Source organism: Gorilla gorilla, chromosome 14 (assembly GCF_029281585.2).
Source record: "Gorilla gorilla gorilla isolate KB3781 chromosome 14, NHGRI_mGorGor1-v2.1_pri, whole genome shotgun sequence".
NCBI classification, from domain to species: Eukaryota; Metazoa; Chordata; class Mammalia; order Primates; family Hominidae; genus Gorilla; species Gorilla gorilla.
The window spans coordinates 65993830-66019208 of NC_073238.2; the positions used below are offsets into that span (position 1 = coordinate 65993830).

Sequence of the window (25379 nt, forward strand, 5' to 3'; positions counted from 1 at the left end):
CAGAATCCTATATGTTTCTTATGACCCATCTCTTCACTAATCTGTAACTATTCCAGCCAAAAATTTATTTTTTACTCTAAATTCCTTGAACTCCTCAAACATCCTTCTTTGCATTGATGTAATTTGTATTTGCAATGATTTCCCTACCAGGAGGTCTGCTGTCCCACCCCACCACTGAGTTACCTAGGCAAAGTTTTTTTTTTAGAGTAGAATAACTTTTGTTTATTATACTTTAAATTCTGGGATACATGTGCAGAATGTGCACATAGGTATACACGTGCCATGGTGGTTTGCTGCACCCATCAACCCATCATCTACATTAGGTATTTCTGTTAATGCTATCCCTCCCCTATCTCTCCTACCCCCTGACAGGCCCCGGTGTTGTTCCCCTCCCTGTGTCCATGTGTTCTTATTGTTCAACTCCAACTTACGAGTGAGAACAAGCGGTATTTGGTTTTCTGTTCCTGTGTTAGTTTGCTGAGAATGGTGGTTTCCAGATTCATCCATGTCCCTGCAAAGGACATGAACTCATCCTTTTTATGGCTGCATAGTATTCCATGATGTATATGTGCCACATTTTCTTTATCGACTCTCAATGATGGGCATTTGGGTTGGTTCCAAGTCTTTGCTATTGTGAATAGTGCCTCAATAAACGTATGTGTGCATGTGTCTTTATAGTAGCATGATTTATAATCGTTTGGGTATATACCCAGTAATGGGATTGCTGGGTCAAATGGTATTTCTGGTTCTAGATCCTTGAGGAATCGCCACACTGTCTTCCACAATGGTTGAACTAGTTTACACTCCCACCAACAGTGTAAAAGCATTCCTATTTCTCCACATCCTCTCAGCATGTGTTGTTTCCTGACTTTTTAATGATCACCATTCTAACTGGCATGAGATGGTATCTCATTGTGGTTTTGACTTGCATTTCCCTGAAGACCAGTGATGATGACCATTTTTTTTCATATGTCTTTTGGCTGCATAAATGTCTTCTTTTGAGAAGTGTCTGTTCATATCCTTTGCCCACTTTTTGATAGGGTTGTTTGTTTTTTTCTTGTAAATTTGTTTAAGTTCCTTGTAGATTCTGGATATTAGCCCTTTGTCAGATGGATAGATTGCAAAAAATTTTTTTCCCATTCTGTAGGTTGCCTGTTCACTCTGATGATAGTTTCTTTTGCTGTGCAGAAGCTCTTTAGTTTAATTAGATCCCATTTGTCAATTTTGGCTTTTGTTGCCATTGCTTTTGGTGTTATAGTCACGAAGTCTTTGCCCATGCCTATGTCCTGAATGGTATTGCCCAGGTTTTCTTCTAGGATTTTTATTGTTTTAGGTCTTATATTTAAGTCTTTAATCCATCTTGAATTAATTTTTGTATAAAGTGTAAGGAAGGGGCCCAGTTTCAGTTTTCTGCATATGGCTAGCCAGTTTTCCCAACACCATTTATTAAATAGAGAATCCTTTTCCTCATTGCTTGTTTGTGTCAGGTTTGTCAAAGATCAGGTGGTTGTAGATGTGTGGTGTTATTTCTGAGGCCTCTATTCTGTTCCATTGGTCTGTATATCTGTTTTGGTACCAGTACCATGCTGTTTTGGTCACTGTAGCCTTGTAGTATAGTTTGAAGTCAGGTAGTGTGATGCCCCCAGCTTTGTTCTTTTTGCTTAGGATTGTCTTGGCCGTGCAGGCTCTTTTTTGGTTCCATATGAGATTTAAAGTAGTTTTGTCTGATTCTGTGAAGAAAGTCAATGGTAGCTTGATGGGCATAGTGTTGAATCTATAAATTACTTTGGGCAGCATGGTCATTTTCACGATATTGATTCTTCCTATCCATGAGCATAGAATGTTTTTCCATTTGTTTGTGTCCTCTCTTATTTCCTTGAGCAGTGGTTTGTAGTTCTCCTTGAAGAGGTCCTTCACATCCCTTGTAAGTTGTATTCCTAGGTATTGTATTCTCTTTGTAACAATTGTGAATGGGAGTTCACTCACGATTTGGCTCTCTGTTTGTCTATTATTGATGTATAGGAATGCTTGTGATTTTTGCACATTGATTTTGTATCCCGAGACTTTGCTGAAGTTTCTTATCAGCTTAAGGAGATTTTTGGCTGAGACGATGGGGTTTTCTAAATATACAATCATGTCATCTGCAAACAGGGACAATTTGACTTCCTCTCTTCCTATTTAGGTACGCTTTATTTCTTTCTCTTGCCTGATTGCCCTAGCCAGAACTTCCAATACCATGTTGAATAGGAGTGGTGAGAGAGGGCATACTTGTCTTGTGCTGGTTTTCAAAGGGAATGCTTCCAGCTTTTGCCCAGTCAGTATGATATTGGCTGTGGGTTTGTCATAAACAGCTCTTATTATTTTGAGATATGTTCCATCAATACCTAGCTTATTGAGAGTTTTTAGCATGAAGGGGTGTTGAATTTTACCAAACGCCTTTTCTGCATCTATTGAGATAATCATGTGGTTTTTGTCATTGGTTCTATTTATGTGATGGATTATGTTGATTGGTTTGCATATGTTGAACCAGCCTTGCATCCCAGGGATGAAGCCAACTTGATCATCGTGGATAAGCTTTTTGATGTGCTGCTAGATTTGGTTTGCCAGTATTTTATTGAGGATTTTCACATCGATGTTCATCAGGGATATTGGCCTGAAATTTTCTTTTTTTGTTGTGTCTCTGCCAGATTTTGGCATCAGCATGATGCTGCCTCATAAAATGAGTTAGGAAGGAGTCCCTCTTTTTCTGTTGTTTGGAATAGTTTCAGAAGGAATGGTACCAGCTCCTCTTTGTACCTCTGGAAGAATTCAGCTGTGAATCCATCTGGTCCTGGGCTTTTGTTTGGTTGGTAGGCTATTAATTACTGACTCAATTTCAGAACTTGTTATTTGTCTATTCAGGGATTCTAACTCTTCCTGGTTTAGTCTTGGGAGGGTGCATGTGTTCAGGAATTTATCCATTTCTTCTAGATTTTCTAGTTTATTTGTGTAGAGGTGTTTATAGTATTCTCTGGTGGTAGTTTGTATTTCTGTGGGATCAGCAGTGATATCCCCTTTATCATTTTTTATTGCGTCTATTTGATTCTTCTCTTTTTTCTTCTTTATTAGTCTGGCTAGTTGTCTATCTATTTTGTTAATCTTTTCAAAAAATCAGCTCCCGGATTCACTGATTTTTTTTTTTATGGGTTTTTCGTGTCTTTATCTCCTTCAGTTCTGCTATGATCTTAGTTATTTCTTGTCTTCTGTTAGCTTTTGAATTTGTTTGCTCTTGCTTCTCTAGTTCTTTTGATTGTGATGTTAGGGTGTTGATTTTAGATCTTTCTTGCTTTCCCCTGTGCGCATTTAGTGCTATAAATTTCCCTCTAACCACTGCTTTAGCTGTGTCCCAGAAATTCTGGTATGTTGTGTCTTTGTTCTCTTTGGTTTCACAGAACTTATTTATTTCTGCCTTAATTTCATTATTTACCAAGTAGTCATTCAGGAGCAGTTTTTTCAGTTTCCATGTAGTTGTGTGGTTTTGAGTGAGTTTTGAGTGAGTTTCTGAGTTCTAATTTGATTGCACTGTGGTCTGAGAGACTGTTTGTTATGATTTCCATTCTTTTGCATTTGCTAAGGAGTGTTTTACTTCCAATTATGTGGTGAATTTTAGAATAAGTGTGATGTAGTGCTGAGAAAAATGCATATTCTGTTGATTTGGGGTGGAGAGTTCTGTAGATGTCTATTAGGTCTGCTTGGTCCAGAGCTGAGTTCAAGTCCTGAATATCCTTGTTAATTTTCTGTCTCAATCTGTCTAATATTGACAGTGGGGTGTTAAAGACTCCCACTACTATTGTGTAGGAGTCTAAGTCTCTCTGTAGGTCTCTAATAACTTGCTTTATGATTCTGGGTGCTCCTGTATTGGGTGCATATATATTTAGGACAGTTAGCTGTTCTTGTTGTGTTGATCCCTTTACCATTATGTAATGCTCTTCTTTATCTTTTTTGATCTTTGTTGATTTAAAGTCTGTTTTATCAGAGACTAGGATTGTACCCCCTGCTTCTTTTTGCTTTCCATTTGCTTGGTAAATTTTTCTCCATCTCTTTATTTTGAGCCTAGGTGTCTTTGCACGTGAGATGGGTCTCCTGAATACAGCATACCCATGGGTCTTGACACTTTATCCAATTTGCCAGTCTCTGTCTTTTAATTGGGGCATTTAGTCCATTTACATGTAAGATAAACATTGTTATGTGTGAATTTAATCCTGTCATTATGATGCTAGCTGGTTAATTTGCCCATTAGTTGATGCGGTTTCTTCATAGTGTCAATGGTCTTTACAATTTGTTATGTTTTTGCAGTGGCTGGTACTGGTTTTTCCTTTCCATATTTAGGGAAAGCTGTTTAACATATCGGAGCCTCTATTATTTCATGGTAAAACAAGAATAATAACTTCCTTATTGAATTAATATATGGGGAATGTCCATGCTTACAGTTTTGCAAAACACATAGCATAGTGTGAAAAATGTACCTAATACTATTAATCTCCTGGAAACCTTGTGTGGCAATGAAATGAGCCATATTATGTCCTGTCAGGTTTAGGAATGAAGACAGATCTGCTGGGTTAGGTTGTAAGTGACAGTCTCAGAGCACAGCCAATCTGATTCTAAAATGAGCACATGAGGATGTAAGTATCCAAGACAGATCCACAACCAAAAAGTTAGTTCAAGACAAAGACTGCTGACTAGACTCAGTACTCAAGATCCAGCATACCCACCTGTTCTGGGAGAATGCAAGCAATCACCAGTACTTTACATGGATGGAATGCTCAGGTCAAGAAATTCAAACAGTAAGAATCCAGAACCTGGAAGTGAAAGTACAAAGCAGGTAGGTACACAGTCCTAGGGACTGAGTTCCCCACATCAATGCAGGATGAGGAGTAAGAGTGACTCAGTGTAAAATCAATGAATAACATTATGCCCACTTACCTAGGGCCAGAAATGGTTCTAGAAACAAGATTAAGGCTAACTGTAGGTGATAGCTAGATGACTTCAGCTGATCTGATTAAAACATTTAGAGGAAGAGAGTCAGTAAGCCTGAGGACTTCATTGGTAGCATCTTGAGTGAATCAAGACCTAGGGATACCTCCCTTTTATCTGTGGGTGTAGTCACTTTCTTCATGCATAGATCAGCATCTTTATAAAAGTGTGGTATTCATTTTAGGCAGCTCAGTTTGATTACCAATGGCCCCTCTTACTCAGTTGCATGGCAGGATCTATACAGGAGTCCAAGGACTAGATAGAATTATGGTTGAAATTAAATTTTGCTGCTGATGCCAATCAGTGAAAGGAGCTATTGATTAAGGATAGAACAACCTCAGTGTTCCCAGTCATAGGCCTGGTCAACACTTACTGCTCATGTTAGGATTTACCAGGTATAACAGGTATATCAGTCTGGGTCCCAACAGGAAACAAAGAGAACACTCAAATCAGGACAGTTTAGGAGAGTTTAGAAGGCACTAAATACAAGGCAGGGTTAAGGGAACAACAAGAGATAGAATGAATTCAGATAGCAGCTAAGCAACTACCTCTTGGGCCCAAAGGGAGGAGGAAAGGAAAAGTTATGGAGCCTGTAAGGAAAGAGAATCAGCCCTTGCAGGTGCCTTGAGAGGAGCAATGAGTGACCTTTGGATAAGGACCATAACCAGCTTAAGGCAACCTCTCACTTTCCCCACTCTTCTTGATCCCCTCTGACTAGACCCATCCTGAAGACAAAGGTCATGGTGCCATACAGGGTAGTAGCCTCTGGGGCTGACAGCAGAATGAAGGGTAGAGAATGAATCTGGAGGAGCAAACATAAGCTATCTGGCACCCCTGGGTTTCCAAAGCACAGTAGGATACCTTTCTTACTCCTCCAACCAATCCTTATCTCTTCTTCCTCAGGTTCTTCTTAAACATAGCCATCTGCCAAGGCTTCACTCTCAAAGGAGTCCCTTCAGAACTCTAGCTCCCTCTTGCTCTTACTCATGAATTTCATTCTCACCACTATGCATGATTCTTGGGAATGTAGCCCTACCTCTAATCTAATCCAACTACCTGCTCAGTAACAACCAGATGGCCATTGGCACCTTAAAATCAACGGATCCCAAACCACACCTATAATCTCCCACTATCTCACCCCCAGACTGACTTCTCCTCCTAACTCGTAACTCCTAACTTCTGTTAATATTAGGTTGGTGCAAAAGTAATTGCAGTTTTTGCCATTAAAAGTAATGCTGTGCTAACCAGACAAGTAAGAGGGAGTTATCAAAGGCTTTTTAAAGCACTGAGTTTTGGAGGTAGGTGATGTGGAAAAGCAGTTTCTCTGGGCCTCACGTTGTTACATGCAAAATGATTTGCACCATAATCCCTCCAATTACTCATCATTGCAAGCTCAGCCATGCCTATCTGTGCTTTCCTTTTTTTTCCCCCTCCAATGATTGCAAAGTCCTATAGTTTTCCCTTCCCCTATGCTTTTCTAGTGTGGTCTAATCTCACACCTGTCCTAGTTATGGGCCTCTACCTTTTACCTGGACAGTAGTAATAGATTTCTAAATGCTACCCTGGCTCCAATCCATTCTACACCTATTCCAGTGCACAAACATGTGTTTGTTCCACCAAGTTACCTCACTGATACAGCCATACCTTTTGCCTCTGCCTCCTTGAAATGGGACATTTGAGGAGACGGAGCAATATATAAGATGAATCTTCAAAAAGCATGTTACTCCTTTCAACATGGAGCCTTTATAGTGTGTGTAGACTTAGAGAAGGAGTAGCACATCCCCCCATTTTGCATGTAACAACCAGAGGCCCAGAGAAACTGCTTGTCCACAACATCTGCCTCCAAAACCCAGTGCTTTAAAAAGCCTTTGATAACTCCCCGTTACCTGTCTAGTTAGAAGAACATTGGCTCTGCAGCTTGTCGTTCTACACTATTTCCACAATGAGTTCCCAGCTCATGTTTTTAGTTCTTTATCCTACAGCCACCCTATATATACAGACTATCCTCTGCCTAAAGACAGCATTCTGGAATGCCACTTGTTCTTGTCCTCATTAACGTCTTTGCACATGCTTTCTCTTTGCTTGTATTGGCCTTCTCTCCCATCAATTCTTCAAATTCTACCTGTTGAAAATCTATCCACCCTTCAAAGTATATACCATGGCACTTTTCCTTTAAAATATCTTTTTTTTTTTTTTTTTTTTGAGATGGAGTCTCACTGTGTCACCAGGCTGGATTGCAGTGGTGAGCTCTCAGCACACGGCAACCTCTGCCTCCTGGGTTCAAGCGATTCTCCTGCTTCAGCCTCCGAAGTAGCTGGGACTACAGGCGCACGCCACCACACCCAGCTAATTGTTGTAATTTTAGTAGAGATGGAGTTTCACCATGTTGGCCAGGATGTCTTGATCTCTTGACCTCATGATCCACCTGCCTCAGCCTCCCAAAGTGTTGAGATTACAGGCATGAGCCCCTAAATATCTTTTATATTTAAAAGTGCCAGGCCCCTAAAATATCTTTTATAAAACCTTTCTGGATTTTCTTGGACCAAATATGATATTTTCCTCCTTTGAGTCTCTGAAAAACTTTCAGCACTGTTATTTTACCCTGATCTTTAGAGTATTCATATTTCTTGTCTTAGCCCTGTATAATATTATAATCTTCTTATAAGCATGGCTTATGTTACCTTCTTCAACTGTATATTTCCTATAATATTAGTGCAGTGTATTTTACAGAAATATTTTTAATTCCTCAACCATTTAAAACCGTGGACTTGGCCAGGTGCGGTGGCTCACGCCTATAATCCCAGCACTTTGGGAGGCCGAGGCGGACGGATCACGAGGTCAGGAGATCGAGACCATCCTGGCTAACATGGTGAAACCCCGTCTCTACTAAAAATGCAAAAAATTAGCCAGGCGTGGTGGCCGGCGCCTGTAGTCCCAGCTACTTGGGAGGCTGAGGCAGGAGAATGGTGTGAACCAGAAAGGTGGAGCTTGCAGTGAGCCGAGATCACGCCACTGTACTCCAGCCTGGGCAACAGAGTGAGACTCCATCTCAAAACAAAACAAAACAAAACAAAACAAAACAAAACTGTGGACTTATGATACTTTTTCTCTTTAGAAAGAATTGACTATTTCCGTATACTTTCTCAACCATATCTCATGTGTAATCCACTTGGCAGGAAGGGGTAAGGTTTTCTTTTTAGTGTTGGTCTCTTGTTTACTAAAATGACGATATTTAGGAGAGCATGTCCCATTCCTCTGATTCCATACCATCTTCCTTATCCAGTTGTTAGGAGATAAAAAACAACTAGTCTAGTCTATTTTGTAAGTGAAGTCTCTTTTCTAGTTAAATATTGTGTGCAATATATTTTGAAGTAATGAATGAGTAATCAAAAGATTTCATACATATTGTCTTAGTCTCTGTGCTGCTGTAACAAAATACATGAGACTGGGTGACTTACAAAGAACAGAAATCTATGGGTCACACTTCTAGAGGCTGGAGGTCCAAGATCAAACTCATTTGGATGGTACCTTGTTGCTGCATCCTCCAAAGGGGAGGAACACTGTGTCCTCATGTGACAGAAGGAATGGAAGGGCAAGAGAGAGACCAAACTCCCTCTGGCAAGCCCTTTTTATAAGCGTTAATCTATTCATGAGGACAGAGCCCTCATGGCCTAAACAACTCCCACACAAAACAATATTAAAGTATAACTTTAAGCAGCTCAAGGTCAACATGGCAGTTTTACAATGTCTGGGACCCAGGCTTTTGCTGTCTTATTGCTCTGCCATCCCAGGGTGTGGCATCTGTGTCACCTCCTAAAGGCCCCACCTGCCAACACTATTGCATTGGGGATCAAATTCCCAACACATGAATTTAGGGAGGCAAATTCAGACCACAGAACATATAATGACTGGTATTAGGCATGCTTTCTGTCTCATTGGATATATTTCTGCTGTAATCCTACCTCTGCTACTACCTATCCAGAGGACCTTGGGAAAGTCATTTAATTTCTCTGAATTCTAGAGAGTATGGACTAGGTCTATATTTTCAAGATTTTCTTTTGAGATGAAGAATTCTTTCATCAAAAACAAAAAAAAATTACTTACTCGGACATGCACTATGTGAAACTGGTGAAATCAGAGTTGATGTAGTTTTGTTGAAAACTGAGGAGGGAGTTTGAAAAATGAGGTGTGAAAAACTGTAGGCAAAGTGACCTCAAGAGTTCATTTATGTCTAACTGCTCCATTAACTGTTTTATCAAAGAATACAATCAGGGCTAGAAGAATCAAACTAGTACAGACTGGGAGGGGTTTCTAAAATGGTAACTGATCAAGGGCTTTCACATTGAGAGGCAGATAGCACTTCATACCCATTAGGATGGCTGTTATTAAAAAAATAATAATAACAAATGTTGGTATGGATATGGAGAAATTAGAATCCTTGTGCGTCGTTGGTGGGAACATAAAATGGTGCAGGCACTGTGGAAAACAATATGGTGGCCCTCAAAAATTAAATATAGAATTACCAAATGATCTAGCAATTTTACTTCTAGGTATAAACCCAAAAGAATGGAAAGTAGGGACTTGAGCAGGTATTTGTATACATTATTACAGAATTATTAAAGCAGCATCGTTTATAAAAGCCAAAAGTTAGAAGATACCCAAGTATCCTCTGACAGAAGTATGGATACATAATATGTGGTATTCATGCAATAAATTTTCTTTTCTTCAACTTAAATTTTAAGTTCAGGGGTACATGTGCAAGATGTGCAGGTTTGTTACATAGGTAAACGTGTGTCATGGTGGTTTCCTGCACCTATCAACCCATCACCTAGGTATCAAGCCCAGCATGACTTAGCTATTTTTCCTGATGCTCTCCCTCCCCCCACCCCACCCCCAAAAGGCCCCAGTGTGTGTTGTTTCCCCCTGCATGTGCCCCTGTGTTCTCATCATTCAGCTCCCACTTATAAGTGAGAACATGCAGTGTTTGGTTTTCTGTTCCTATGTTACTTTGCTGAGGATAATGGCTTCCTACTCCATCCAAGTCCCTGCAAAGGTTGAACTAATTTACACTTCCACCAACAGTGTAAATTAGTTACTTTTTCTCCACAACTTTGCCAGCCTCTGTTATTTTTTGACTTTTTAATAATAGCCATGGCAGAAATATGTTTCAAGACCTTCAGTGGATGCCTGAAACCTCAGATAGTACTGAACCTTATATATACCATGTCTTTTCCTCTACTACATACCTGTAATAAAATTTAATCTATAAATTAGGCACAGTAAGAGATTAACAACAAATAATAATAACAGAACAATCATAATATGCCAGCATCACCACTCTTGCACTTTAGGACCATTATTAAGTAAAATAAGAGTTACTTGAACACAAGCACTGCTGTCCTGCAACAGTTGATCTGATAACCAAGAAGGCTAAGTGACTGATGGTCAGGGAACATCTATAGTGTGGATCTTCTGGACAAAGAGAGAATTTACATCTTGGGTGGGACAGAGCAGGGCAGTGCAAAATTTCACCATGCTACTCAGAGTGGTGCACAATTCAAAAATTTATTGTTTATTTCTACAATTTTGCATTAATATTTTTGAACTGTTGTAGACCCCAGGTAATTGAAACCTCAGAAAATGAAACTGCAAATAACAGGGGCTACTGTATTCCCAATTTCACCTTGAGGTTTTGTTAATGAATATCTTATCCTAACCAGGCTTTGTTCATGAGTTAGACGAGGAGGAATGATCCAAACTAGGAAGGTTAGAAAAAAACACACGACTTTAGGCAAAGACAAATAGTTAAATATGAAAGTACACTAGGATGTTCTTGTGGCAGGGATAGCTTGCAGTCAGATGAATTCAGAAAGCAGATCCACAATCAAGATGTAAATCCTAGATAGAAAGGTCCATTGAGAATATGAGTTCCTTTACCCAAAATAAACAGAAAGAGGTTAAGGATCCAGCAATAGGCATTGAGACCACAAAAAAATTTTTTTTCTATCTAGAATGCATCTATTCCTTACGCTTAGAAATTTGTGACACAAAATAATGACTGTTAAAAGATATTCCATGATCTACTGTTATGATTAGAATTAGAGGTTAAAAGTTGCACAGTGAAGTTTGGGACTTCTGCATCCATGGTGGTGAGTCTGGAGCCAGTGGGAGGCTCCCATGTGGAGGCTGAGAATGGCATTACTAATAAGGAAATAAAGATAAGGTGTGGATCCTTGTGAATCTTGAGTTCTGGATCATATTGGAAGTACACTAGCCTGAACTATTCATTCAAGTCAACAATTCCATTTTTTGCTTAACCCATTTTCAGCTGAAATTTCTGTTTCTTGCAACCAAAAGACTTCTATGTTGTATAATCACTGATATAGCAAGCGATTTCTATATAGTTAGAACACTGCCACAAATTTTAGGGTAAAAAAACCTATATTCATGACATAAATATATAATATGTGTTTCTATAAATGGAAGATATATTTCACTGATTTTGTATCTTCTGTCAAATAGTGATATAGAATTGATGTTGACTTAAATAGTAACCATGCTATATATATATGTTTTTATGTGGTTGACATAATTACTTATAAATGTTAGATCTGAAAGGGACTTTAATCCAACTATCTTATTTTATACATGAGGAAACAAGATTCAGAGAAAATGAGTAAGTCTTCAAAGGTCATAAAGACAGTTCTAGAACCCAGGAGGTTTCTTGGTATGTAGTTAAGACCTCTTTCCAGTACATTGAATTAGTAGGACATGATTTGACTTACTTATATTTAAGTCAATGCCATAACATGCCACATATTATTTTAACATTACAATGCATTAAATCAAATACCAAGTTGCAATGGCCAGTTTTAGGTGTCATTTGTCCCAAGTTATTCAATCAAACATGAATCTAGGATTTGCTGTGAAGGTATTTTGTAGATGTGTAACATCTACAGTTGACTTTAAGCAAGGGAGAATATCTTAGATAGTCTGGTTGTGAGTCAGTCAGTTGAAAAGTGTTAGCAGCAGAGCCAAGATTTCCCAGAAGAAGAAGAAATTCTGCTTATGGACTGCCTGCACCTTTCTGACAGCCTGCCCTATAAATTTCACACTTGTCTAGCCAGCCACTATAATCATGTAAGCCAATTCATTGTAATAAATCTCAATATATATATCCTATTGGTTGGCTTCTCTGATTAAACCCTGACTGACACACCCAAGTACTATAAAGTCATTTTAGTAAACTTTTTAAAGAAGAAATCATCAAGTAACGTATTTTTAAGTATATTATGAATAATTATTAAAATTATAATTAACTACAATAGCTTTAATGAGCTTAAAGATATTATTCTACTATAGCACACCATGAATGATAATATTAAAAACTACTGAATTTACATTTATACACTGACTTCCATGCTCCTTTTTAAAAATAATGAATTTTAAGCCCTGGCCATATAATTCAGTAATTTTGATGAGAAAGACATCATCTCTTTTTATTTTTAAAAATAAGTTTCTTGAAATCTTGTCACTGGCCTGTGTTAATGTTCTCATTTTCCTTGTGGTGAATTTATAATCTTTTCTAAACTCTCCATAAAAAGAAAAACTCATAGTCTTTCCTTAATGTTTCAATCTCATTTTCAGTGCCTTAATTTTACTTTCACTGTAAAATGAAATAGAATTGCTATGGTAAGCAATGGTGAATCTTTGATGCATTGCTTTTTTTTTCATTGACACTTTTAATTCTGTCTTAATAGAATCTGATTTCAAGCTCTGTTCTGTGGCCTACAGATATTCTAAGATGGTTTAAACAGTTTGGTTAAGCAATAAATTTCAATATATTGATTACCTGAGTGTATGTATCTATTGATTAATTGTGAATGAATGACTTCCTTACAGATTATGTTATTTCGCATGCTCTTCACTTCTCTGAGTGAGTAGTTCTCAATTATCCATACTCAGAGAAAAAACAGTGGAATGAAAAATCCAAAGTGGCAGATCTTCCAAAAATTATTTACATTTGACCTCATATTTAAACACATGTAATTAAACCAGACAGACATTGTAAAGGGCCTGGAATAACACTTAACATTTTACATATCTGTGGTTCTCAATCCTGGCTATGCAGCAAAATCAAATGTGGAAGTTTTAACATGCATGCCAAAGTCTTGCTCCCAGCGTTATTTGATTCAGTAGGTTTGGAGGGGAGCCTTGGCTTGAGAACTTGCTTGCTTTCCTCTTCCACAGGCTCAGCCAATTCATTGAGGCTCTTCATGTTACTCTGGAATCACAAAATGTAAGAATAAAAGGGGTAGAAAGTCCTGTTGTCCAACCACTTATTCAGTACTCAAGAACCCTAAGCAACAGCCTGAAGTGGTCACCCAGCCTTGCTTAAATCCCTCCAGTGACAGCAGATTAAATTCTTCCTAAGGCAATCTGACGCATTTCTGAAGATTGCTAGAATCTCCCTGAATTTTACATTCATACTTCCCTTTTCAGTCCCCAAGTTAGGATGCCTTACTGTCATTCTTTTGTTTTGTTTTTTGGCTGTTACAAAAGTTTATTTACAAAAAGTTTAATATGAAAATACACATGACCCAATATTTACATCATAGCAAAACAGGCCCTTTGGAGAGGGGACATAAATGTCTCTCCTGAACACAGCCATTATATATCCTTGTTCCAAGATTTCTAACAAGATGACACCATTTCCTTATATCACCACCTTTCCAGTACTGCTCTGTTGCCCACCAGCTGCCATCTCCACACATTCATCCATTACAAGATTCATGAAGGGATCGAATCCCCTGCAATATTCCTTGGACATGTCTGCCACCATTTAATTTCAGTGATAACGTCTTGTCCATAAATAATTTCAACATGGAAAGGTAAGCTTTGCTCATGGTGTCTACTCCATGGACTCACAGAGGTCTTGAAACAGAATTCCCCTTACTGTCATTCTATCACATATACTCCTAGTCTATCAACTGTTGCTGCAGGAAGTCACAAAAAAAGTATTAATTGGATCATTCCGTATCTGAATTACCCACTATTGCTTGCCAATACTTGTAAATTCATATTTTTTTCTGCTCCTCAAATTCCCCGTAACAGCTGAACCAAAACTTTATATATTCTTAAACCTCATCCCCATTCCCACATTCCCAAAAGATGATCTCACCTCTCAGTTTTTTATGTTTGTTTAGAAGATTAAGACTATCTTTTTGTATTTGTCTTTTCCATCTCTACAATTGCCTATTTTCACCATTTAAGATGATACTTATGATGACCCTCTATTTTTAAGAAATGTTCCATATTTTTCCAACTCCTAACAAATTCACTTATGTCCATCACAGTCTTTCATGCCTTGTATGGAACATTTTTCCATAATTTGCCTATTCTTTATTACATATTTACTCTTTTTCATTGCCCAAAATCCTACTTGGTTCTCCTGTATTTTAAAAACAAAATGAAAAAATTTTTTTCAGCCCTGACAACCACTCAATCTACTATTCTCTCTCCCTATTTTTTACACAACATATTTCTAGGAGAAAAGATCCATTAATCTCTATTAGCTTCCTTGAGTTTCTCACTTCATGGTACACTGTCCTCTCCACCTCTGGCATGGTATTGACTTTCTGCTCTACTACAACAGACTTTTCTCAGCCTCACCTTCTGTGACCTCTTCCCAGAATGTTACATGCCTCCCCTTGATGTGATTTCTGCTTTCTGCATCCTTTCTAGCCTTTGATTGATATGCATTCCTCCTACAGCACCTAACCCCTTCTAAAGGGTGTTACAGTATCTGCTGCTTGTCTGATCTGTCCCATTAGACAGGAGGCCATGTATAGCAGTGACTTACACAGAGAAGGCAATCTGTACATATTTGATGAACAACATTCAACATTTTAGAAATTTATAAGATTTTAAGTAACAACGAAGCCACATAGTAAAAATATGTCTGGGTACCCAGCCTGCCTTTTTCCAATTTTCCCTCTCCTTGCTCCTCCTCACTTTCTTCTTCACATTAAAAATAGCTTTTATAGCTGATAAAATTTATGTGAGAAACCAAGCTGAAGCCCAGCTTAACCTCCCTCAACTTTCTCTTTTTCTTTCTGAGGTAGAATACATTTATTATTCATTAAATCATATTTGTGTGCGTGTGTGTGTGTGTGTGTGTGTGTATACACATGTGATACATTCTTATAAAGGATTCTCACCAAACAAACTAAAACATAAAGCGTCCTGCCACTGACAGTTTGACGGGTATGTTTTAAGTTATTTCTTCTACGCAATTAGTACCTTCAAAAAAAAATGCAAGCCAAGATTTGCTATAAATAATCCTGATCAGGATAATCAAACACTGTAGTCATGCGACTTCCTATTTTTCCTTCAGTTTGATTTATATCTGCCATGTTCTTTAGATACAGCTCCTACTGTTTATTGCTGTTAATTCCTTGACACCAAATCTTTCTGAAGGGTGTGTATCATTTTCCATTTTTCCCAAATGTACATGTATGTTACAAATCTTTCCTCTAAGTGGGGAAATTTATAGCAAACAAAAAAATGTTGCATCTGTTCAAATTGTCAAAGAATTTCTGAAAGAATGGAAGTGAGTAAGTTTAGCTGAGCAACAACACCAAAATGATAAATTCTGGGGAAAAATAATGACTTGGGAAAATGCAGATTACAATATATGGACAAAGTCTCAAAATGAGCTCTGTGACATGAATGCAGTATATAATTCGTTTTCAATCATAAACGGTTCATTTGCATAAGCACTTATTAAGTATCCAGCACTGTTCTAAGCACATTGCATGGATGATGGGATTCAATCTTCACTCCATCACTAAGAGGCAGATACTGTCATTATTCACATTTTATCGATGAGAAAACTGTGCCCAAGTCACACTATTTGTAAGTAGTAGATCAAGTATTCAAATTCAGATCTGTCTAACTTGAAAGCTCACTGTTTCATTTCTTCAACAAGTATTAATTGAACACCTACTCTGAGCCAGACATTGAGAAACAAACAGACAATGGTCACTGTCCACATGGAGTTTACAATCTAACAATGGAGAGAGGCATTAATCAGTTAGTAAAACAAATCATTATTTGGATTAAAATTGTCATACACATCACAGGCAAAGGAATATTATGTGATCTATTCCAAACCTCTAGACAGTGACTGTTAGAGGTCCAATAAATTCGGATGAATATTGAATAAGATTGCTTTGAAAGTAAAATGTGGTGGACTTAACCCTGTCTTGGTGGAGGCCAGGGAAGGCTTCCTCAGAAGGTGACATTTAAGCTGAGACTTGAAAGATTATTTGAGCCGATAGGAGGTAGGAAAAGCTTGCAGGGAAAGGGTGTTTTAAGCTGTGTGCCTACAGTGCTTGGCAAGGAAGAACCTTGGCAGATAGAAGGATAGAAAGTAGACCAGTAAAGTGGAAGCATAGATGGCAGGTGAGCATGAGTACATAGGGCGGCCCAAGACAAACTGAGGAGGCAAGAAAGCTATGGTCACCCATAGGTACATGAGCCATATAAAGATTCTCATCTTAATTTTAAAAGCAATATGTTGCCAGGAAAGGGTTTTAATAAGAAGAATATCAGCAACAGATTTCCACTGATCACTGTAGCTAGAGTGCAGTCAGTGAGGAAGTCAGTTACCAGTTGCAGCAGTTCAGACTTGGACAAGGATGCCAGCAGCAGAGAAGAGGAGAAGTGAACAGATGAGTCTTGCTTAGGAGATGAGTGTCTAGATATGAAGGGTAAGACAGAGTGATCAGTCAGGGTGCCTGTATTAGTTTTCTATTGCTGTGTAACAAATTACTCCAAATGTAGCAACTTCGAACAACATCTATTATCTCACACAGTGTCTTCAAAGGTCAAGAATCTGGGAGCAGCTTACCTAGTTCTGGCTCAGTCTTTCAAGAGGTTGCAGTCAGCCTGTTGGCAGGTGTTGTAGTCATCTAAGTTCGGACTAGGGCTGGAGGAGCTGCTTTCAGTCTCGCTCACATGGTTGTTGCAGACCTTAGTTCCTTACCATGTGGGTCTCTCCATGGGACTGCTTGACACAGAAGCTGGCTTCCCCAAAGTGAGAATTCCAGAGAGACTCTGAGACAGGGAGGTGGTGGTGGGGAATGGGGAGAGAGAGGGGGTGAGGAGATAGAGATAGAGATAGAGATAGAGAGAGAGATAGAGAGAGAGAGAGAGAGAGAGAGAGAGAGAGAGAGAGAATGAGAACAAGAAGGAAGCTGCAGTGATTTTTAGGATCTAATCTCAGAAGTAATGCATCATCACTTCTGCCATATTCTACTGGTCACATTGACCAAGTCTGATACATTATGGGAGAGGACTACACAAGTTCATGAGTACGAGGAAAGATATCACTAGGGGCCACCTTGGAGGCTAGTTACCACCACCATGTGATGGCACTTTCAAATTAGGGTAATTTGTGAAATTTCTCATGCACACATGAGTGGATGTGTATGAACAGTTTGTTTTCTTACAAAGGGACAATTTACAAAGATATGTGCAGGGATTAGGCAGACCACAAAGGGATCATGCAAGTTCCTAGAGCTCAAAGGAGAAAGAATTGTGGAGTGCAGGGCCACCTTGAGAGGAGTCATGCTGGGAGACACACACACAGGTATGTGCTGGAGTCACCTCATGGGACACATGAGAGCTGACTGCATCTTTTCCCAACTTGTATTCAATGATGTCACACTGGTAGCCTAAAATCGGTCATGATGGGAATATGGCACCATGGTAATCAGCAAATACTATAAACCAGAAGTTTTTTTTTTTTTTTTTTTTTTTGCAGAAAGCCAGTTAAACATTTACTAGCACACCACTAGGCATAGACAGACTGAAGCAACCTCTTAAGGTGGTAGCTAAGAGAACTCACACCCAGACCCTACTCTCTCAAGGCAGAGGGAGGACGAAACTCAACCAGGAAGCCAGAGAACACAGGAGCCACTCTACATGCTCTACCCAAACCATCCCCTGGAAAAGATAGCAGGGTACAGACTAGAACCGCATAGTAAGGCTACCTATCATGAATGCACTCCCGCCTGGGTGACAGAATGGCTCTCCAGTGTCTTCTTCAAGCAAGTGTGTGGACAGTGATTCAAGTAACTGAAAGAGAAACCAACAAAGTATCATTTGTCACAATATCTCAATTATTCTCTCTTAACCATCCTTATCACTCTTGATTTCCCACATCAATGGGGGGAACTTTGGCAGACAATTGAAAATATCACGTTTTCCGGTCAGGTCAGTGAATGAGTTTTGCTTTGTTTTGGTTTTTGTAAACAATGGAAACTGACCCTGGCTAAGTTAAGAGAGAAGAGAAAGATGTGGGACAGCTCCCAGAATGAAAAAAGAACCTGAAGAGTGAGACTCAGAAAGAGCAGCCCTGGGGTAGAAAGTGGTTGATGATCTCTTCAGAGCATCATTGTTGAAATCCTGGTCCTTTTTTTTTTTTTTTTTTTTTTACACAGTCCTTGACTTACCCTGCTCAAGATACACTAGTCTAGAATAAAATTTGATTGGCCAACTCTCTTGGCAAGAAGCAAGTTTCCTTAACTAGCAGTCCCACTGGGACTGCCACAATGAGGAGCCATTAGTTCCCAACAAGCAACTCACAGTGCTCTTAGAAAGAGGAACAGGAGCTGGGAAGCCAAGGAGCAGCAAACGTCCTCAACAATCTGGGACACAACCTTGCTCCAAGGTCCCTCCTAAGTTGCAGGTGGAGGGGAGCAACATTCAGACCGGTAAAGTGGAAGTAATTGAGAATTAGTTGTTCTTTTAAAATCTTCAGGCATAATGTCAATAATTCAGAATGCCATAGAATCTGACCTTAGAAGAGTTAACATTTAAAAATCAAAGGTATTAACTAAACATTGGAACTAAAATAAATAGGAAACTGGAAGAAAAGCTGAAATGTGCTCCTGTATAAAAGGAAAATCAAAGCCACTGTTGTGCCATATCTGATGACCACATAAGTATGTAAGTATTGTGAGTTTGTAGGAGACTTTCTGGTACACATTGGTTGTAAATATGAGGTCAGAGAAAATTCTTGGCTTTGGCAGGACACGGTGGCTCAAGCCTAGGAGGCCAAGGTGGGCGGATCACATGAGGTCAGGAGTTCGAGACCAGCCCAGCCAAATGGTGAAACCCCGTCTCTACTAAAAAAACAAAAATTAGCCAGGCATGGTGGTGCATGCCTGTAATCCCAGCTACTCAGGAGGCTGAGGTATGAGAATCGCTTGAACCCGGGAGGCGGAGGTTGCAGTGAGTCGAGATTGCACCACTGCCCTCCAGCCTGGGTGACAGAGTGAGGCTCTGAGAAAGAAGGAAAGGAAGGAAGGAAAGGAAGGAAGGAAGGAAAGGAAGGAAGGAAGGAAGGTAGGAAGGAAGGAAGGAAGGAAGGAAGGAAATTCTTGGCCTTTAGGGCTGTGGGTCCCCCTGGTCTGCATTGTTCTGCTCTCTCCACTCCTCCAAGCCCTGCTGTCCTTCAAGACTCAGCCCACATGTTTTCCCTATGAGTCTTCCTGGACCAAATCCAGCCCAATCCATGATTAGTGTTTGTCATCTATGCCATGTACTTGGCACTTTTCAAATGTCCCCTTAGCTTGTTACACACATCTTAGGTATGAGTCCTGATCTTCATTTAAGGTTCAAGAATATTGGAGGCAGGATCTCTGTCTGACAATGATAAGTTGGCTGTTGGAGGTTTACTACAACTTTATAAAAACTTGATCTTTCTTTCTTTTTCTAGTTCCTCTTCTTCCTAACCTCAAAAATATGAACCTTCACAAAGGCTTGCCCTTCTTCTCTCTTTTTTCTACCTCACAATGTTATGTGTTAAAGATTGATTAATGAGAGTGTACATATGAAAGCCCAGGAAGGACTTAGGTGCAGATGTTTTAATTTTGTATGATGCCCTTCCCGCTACAAGGTCCCCCAGCACATGCACATCCCTGTAATGCTTACTAATATTGATAGTATTTGCCTCATGCTACATGTACTTTCTCAATGATCTCATCTACTTGGGTAGTTTCACTGTGGTATTTTAGGAGACAACTCCCCTTCTGCCTCCAGCTGACTCATCTCCCAGCCCCAGGCCTGTATTTCTGATCAGTTGTTCTGTATCCATCTCAGACTCAGCACATCCTGAATTGAACTTATCCTTCCATACAAGCCTAGTCCTTTTCTTCATGGAAGCACTGGATCTCAAGTCATAACTGTGCTAGATGTGAGTCATACTTGAAGTCTCAGAAACATTTCAGCTCCAGAATACCCCTCTCACCCTCCCCTACCCAATATTGGTTGCCAAATCCTGGTTGAGCCTCCCAGTCTTCCTAACGTTCTATTTTTTCTGTATTCCCATGTCCGACCTTCATTAAATTTCAACTCCGCTCCCCTACAACCATAGATCCAAGCTTTTAGGACTCCTGCTGTTACATGTCAACAAGCTATCCACAATTTGTAGCACCAACCAAGCTTTCTGGCCTCATCTCTTCTGTAATCCTCAAATCCAGTACCATCTCCTTATTTCATATTCCCAGAATACACCCTCCACCATCACACAATTAACTTGGCTGAAGCGATTTCCTTTGTCTTGAGTGGTCTTGCCACAAGGATCTTTATAATCCTGCATCCTCCAAGACACCTTACAAATTTTACCAACTAAAATTAATTATTCCTTCTAATAGTAATAACTGCCCATTGTAGAGAACTGAATATGTGCCAGGGCCTTGACATACATCATCACATTTAATACAGACCACAACCCAGCAAGTTAGTTATTATAGGTCCACAATCCCTTATCTAAAGCCATGAGGCCAGTTGTGCTTTCAAATTTAAAATGTCTTTTTTTCAGAAGGGTAATACACTGGTATGTATCTCGGTTTCCCCACCTGTAAAATGGAGGATAAATACAAGCACAGTACGTCCCTTATGGGATTGTCATGAAACAGGCAAGGTGTCCCTTCTAGAAGACCCAAGTGAAATTCCCATTCAAATGCATTTTTTGGGGTCTATTTGTTTGACCGTGATTTTGGCTTTTGAATAATGTGTTACTAGGGAAATAAATGGTTCTAACTTTACAGTTTCCTAGTGTGTAGCAGGAAGGTGATTTGAGCCTTCATTTTCATTGCATGTTGTGTTTCTTTTTTTTTTTTTTTGCAACTGTTACTTCTTTCTGCTACTTAGCCTAACCCCCCCACCCCCCCGTCCCCACCATACTCAGCGTTTTCTATCAAAAGCCCAGGCCTCCTGCCACTGCAGTTAGAACCCTTTCTTCACTTTTCTGGCCTCTTTTATTATTAATTCCTAACTTTCTCTGGCAAAAGAAAAATTATCTAGACAATGATTCGCTTCTTTGACAAAACCACTTCATGACAATTATACTAAGTTTTAGGAATTCAATGTAAGCACCATGAATACATTTTTTCCTTTTATATCACCATGGGTCTGGATGCAGAAGAGACCAAGAATTTAGTACTGGAAGAGACCTTGAATCTCAGCTAGCACATATGACCTGGGTTTGTCTAATTATCTATTATATTTGAGGAAATGAAGGAGCAGGAAGGTCTAGTGACCTGCTCAAGCTTGCACGACTAGTTAGCAAGACAACACTGGCTAGATCTAGCTGATTTCACCCTGCATCTGCTTTCTGTCACTATTGATTAGTTTGTTTTTCCCAAAATTTCAAATAGAATCATATGGTGTGTGTTTTTTGTATCTGGCTTCTTTCACTCAGCATAATGTTTTCGAGATTCATCCACATGGTTGCATATATTGGAAGAATATGCTTCTTTATTGTTGAGTAATGTTTTTTGTAAAGACGTACCACAATTTATTTAGCTGTTCTCCTACTGATGGACATTCAGGTTATTTCCAGGTTTTGCTATTATAAATAAAGCTGCTATGAACATTCTTGTATTAATATATGGTGTTTTGTGAACATATATTTTTATTTCCCTTGGGTAAGAAATACTTATGAGTAAGTTTGATGGGCCATAGGGTGGGCGCACATTTTGTTTTATAAGAAATTGGTGGTTGCTTTACATCCTCACCCACAGATGGGGTTGCCAGTTTTTTAAATTTTAGTTTTTCTAATGGACACGAAGTTATATCTTATTGTGATTTGGATTTACATTTTCTTGATGATTAAGTTGCATTTCCCTGATGGATTTTCATGCACTTACCAGCCATTCCTCGTACCTTCCTTTGTGAGGTGTTGGTTCAAATCTTTTGCCTATTTAATTGGGTTGTTTTTCTTCTTAATAGTGAGTGGTAAAAGTTTGTTTTATATTCTCATTAAAGTCCTTTGTCAAACGTATGTGTTATAAATATATTTTTCCAGTCCGTGGTTGGCATTTTCGTATTTTAAAAGAAGTCATTAGAAGAGCTAATTAAAAACAAAATTTAGGCCAGGTGCAGTGGCTCACACCTGTAATCCCAGCACTTTGGGAGGCCGAGGCAGGCGGATCATGAGGTCAGGAGATCGAGACCATCCTGGCTAACACGGTGAAACCCCGTCTCTACTAAAAATACAAAAAATTAGCTGGGCGTGGTGGCGGGCACCTGTAGTCCCAGCTACTTGGGAGGCTGAGGCAGATGAATGGTGTGAAGCTGGGAGGTGGAGCTTGCAGGGAGACAAGATTGCACCACTGCACTCCAGCCTGGGCGACAGAGCAAGACTCTGTAAAAAAAAAAGAAAAAAAAGTTTTAATGAAATCAAATTTGTCATTATTTTCTTGTATGGATTGTCCTTTTAAAATTTCATTTTACTTTATTTTATTATATGTGTTCAGTATTTCTGTCATAGCATGAATCATGCTTTTCTTGTATCTTATCAAAAACATCTTTTTCTTTGCATACTCCACTGCCACAAAGATTTTCTCCCATTTTTTCCAGAAGTTTTATCATTTTAGCTTTCATATTTATGTCTTTAATCCACTTTGAGTAAATTTTTATGTATGGTGTTAGATAGGGTTGAGGTTCATTTTTTTCATGTAGATTTCTAGTTGCTTTGGTACCATTTTTGAAAAAACTATACTTTCCCATTGAATTATATTTGTACCATTGTTGAGTATCAGTTATCATAGGTGTACGTGTTTACTTATGTATTCTATTTTATTATGCTGCTCTACATGCCCATTGTTTGGACAAATCACACTGTCTTGATCACTATAGCTTCTTGAAATCAGGTAGAGTAATTTCTCCAACTGTTTCTTTTGCAAAATTATTTTGACTATTCTTGGTTCTTTTAAAATCCATTTGTCAGTTTTTACAAAAAGTCTGATATACCATAAATATGATATATCACGGCATTTATTTAGACCTTTTTAAAATTCAGCAGTCTTCTATATTTTTCAGTCTATAGGTTTCATGTATATTTAATTTTCCATAAGTATTTCATTTTTAATGTTACCATAAACAGAATTCTAATTTCATTTTCCAGTTGTTCATTGCTTGTTATATTGTTTATTTTCTTGTATAGAAATACAATGGACTTTTGTATATTAACTTTATATCTCTTCTCTTTTTAATTTGAGACAGGGACTTGCTATGTTGCCCAAGCTCACCTCGAACTTCTAGGTGCAAGTGATTCTCCTGTCTCAGCCTCTTAAGTAGCTGGGATTATCGGCACATGCCACCACGCTGATCTATAGCCTTATTTCTTGAGATTTCATAAGTTCTGTTATATTTCTTCTTGGTTCTTAGGGATTTTCTATTAATACAATAATTTTACCTGTGAATAAAGCCAGTTTTACTTCTTCGTTCAAATTTATGTTTCTTCTGTTTCTTCCCTTCTTTTTCCACCCTCACCCTCCTTATTGTCTTGACAGATCTCTAGCACAATGTTGAATAGAAATGGTGATAGTGGATACGTTTTCTGTATTCCCAGGGTTAGGAAAAAAAACATTCAATCTTTCAACATTAAAGATGATCTTAACCTTAAGTTTTTTGTTTTTGTTTCTGTATTGTAGATGTCCTTTACTAGGTTGAGAAAGTTACCTTTTAATCCAAATCTACTGAGAGATTTTTATCTCTTAATAAATGATGAGTTACATTGATTAATGTTCAAAACATTAACACAATGTTAACCAACCTTGTGTTCCTGGAATAAGCCTTCACTTGTTCACTACATATTATCTCCTTTTTATATCTTGCTGAATTTGATTTGCCAAAATTTTATCTTGAACTTCTTAGGCCTGAGAATCAGGAGAGTCAATGGTATTAGTGCTTGTCCGGAAGCCATCATGCTTCAAAACCAAGAAGAGCTGATTTTCCAGTTGGAGTCTAAAGGTAAGAAAAGACTGATGTCTCAGCTTACGCAGTCAAGCAAGAGGAGTTCCCTCTTACTCAGGGTTTTTGTTCTATTCAGGTCTGGAATTTATTGGATGAAGTCCACCCACGTTAGGGAGGGCAATCTGCTTTATTCAGTCTTCCAGTTCAGATATTATTCTCACCAGAAACTTCCTCACAGGTACATCCAGAGTATTGTTTGATAAAGTGTCAGGATATCCCATGGCCTGGCCAAGTTGATACATAAAAGTAACTATCACACCTCTGAAACAAACATTTGGAACCTTTAAATTTCAAAGTTGAAAGAGAATTAAAAATTCTCTAGTCAGCCACCTTGTTTTGCATGCAATTAAGTGATATCGAGAGATGTAAAGGGCTGACCTAAAAATCACATACATTCATTCATTTACTTAAAAATTCAACATTTATTTTAAAAACATTTATTAAGTGTTAACCATATAATTGTCATTGAAGATATAAAATTAGTAAAAACAGAAAGTCATTGAATTGTGTATTTAAACAAGTCAGTGTTATGGTACATAAATTATACTTCACATAAAGCTGTTACAAGAAATAAGATCCAGTTCTTTCCATCAAGGAGATGACAGTTTAGTGGAAGTGTGAGACAAGCATAAATGATTACAATAACTTGTGAACACGCTATAACAGCTGTATGCTTAGCCACTTAGCACTGGAGTACCAGGGCTCAGGCCTTGGACCGTTTATATTTTCTTCCCATAACCACTCCCTTCATTATTTCATTCAGTGTCATGGCTTTAAAAATCAATTCCATTTTGATGACTCCCAAATTTTTATCTTCAGCAGATATCACTCCAAAACTCTGAGCTCTTACATTCAACTGACAACCTGTTATCTCTCTTTTAAAGGCTAAAGAGCATCTCAAACTCAACATGTACAAAACCAAATTCTTAGCCTTCCCCTCCAAATCTGCTCCCTTCTACAACCTTCATCTCACTTCATTAGCAGCTTCATCTTTCCAGTTGTTCAGGCCAAAAAACCTTTGACTCATCTTTAAT

At 38.6% G+C, this 25379-nt stretch overlaps 1 protein-coding gene and 1 long non-coding RNA gene across 6 annotated transcripts in view; both read left to right on the forward strand.

Moving 5' to 3' along the window:
• Positions 1–25379, forward strand: part of WDFY2 (WD repeat and FYVE domain containing 2) — a 314549-nt gene that overhangs the window by 29642 nt on the left and 259528 nt on the right. The window lies entirely within an intron of this gene.
• LOC134757031 (uncharacterized) overlaps positions 1–25379 on the forward strand; it is a 63804-nt gene that overhangs the window by 3070 nt on the left and 35355 nt on the right. For both annotated transcript variants that reach the window (XR_010130646.1, XR_010130647.1), the window contains exon 2: positions 24247–24342. This is a non-coding gene — a long non-coding RNA (uncharacterized lncRNA). The remainder of the gene's footprint in view (positions 1–24246; positions 24343–25379) is intronic.